Source organism: Gavialis gangeticus, unplaced genomic scaffold (assembly GCF_001723915.1).
Source record: "Gavialis gangeticus isolate Ggan-Ray unplaced genomic scaffold, GavGan_comp1, whole genome shotgun sequence".
Classification (NCBI taxonomy): Eukaryota; Metazoa; Chordata; order Crocodylia; family Gavialidae; genus Gavialis; species Gavialis gangeticus.
In genome coordinates, this window is record NW_017729011.1 from 6,919,259 (window position 1) to 6,920,083 (window position 825).

Below are 825 nucleotides of genomic sequence, written 5' to 3' on the forward strand. Positions count from 1 at the left end.
ATTAACTAGTAGATGTTTATCCCCAGTTCTGCTAGTCTTTAGATTTTTGTGCTAGTGTCTATCCCATGGCTGCTCTGTTGGGTAAAGGCAAATGGGTGGTTACTCACACAGGCCTAGTAGGCAGCTAGTCAATCCAGCTTCCGATGCCAGGGATCCAATCCGGACTGGGTTCCTGCTTTGATCCAACCAAGGTGGCTCCAAAGCTTCAGGGCCACCTCCAGAGATCTGGTCATAGAAGTATAATGGGAAATCAATTAAATATCTGTAACTTTAGGGGGGGGGTTGTCTGACTTGGATGAAACTTGCAGGGGTGGTAGCCCCTGGAGAGGCCACAAAACCTGCCAAGTTTCAAGAAGATAAGTGCAGGGGTTTGTGGGGGGAAACTGCACTTCCAAGCTGCTGACCAGGGAAAACTGGTGATATAAATGACCCTGTGTGTGTGTTAAGGCACAAGGGCTGAAAACTGCAGGGGTCTTAGTCTGTGGTTTTGTAGGTGTTAACAAGCAATGATTTAACATATAGAAAACCATAGACCAAGGAGAGGGAATAATCAATACAATCAGCTGCCCCAAGACAGACAGACAGACAGTTGCACAAGCACCCATGTCATGAGTCTTATCTGTTGGCAGCCAGTGGTGCAGGGCCACAGAACCCCTGCACGGATCTCCTCAACAGCTGGCAGGCCTCGTGGCTGCAGCAGGGGCCACCATCCCTGCAGCTTTCACCCTGCTGTACCCTTTTTTTAACACGCAGTGCCACTTTTTTTTTTTTTTTTGTCATGAGTGTTGCTTGTCCACAGCTTGAGGTGCAGTTCCTCCCCCCCCC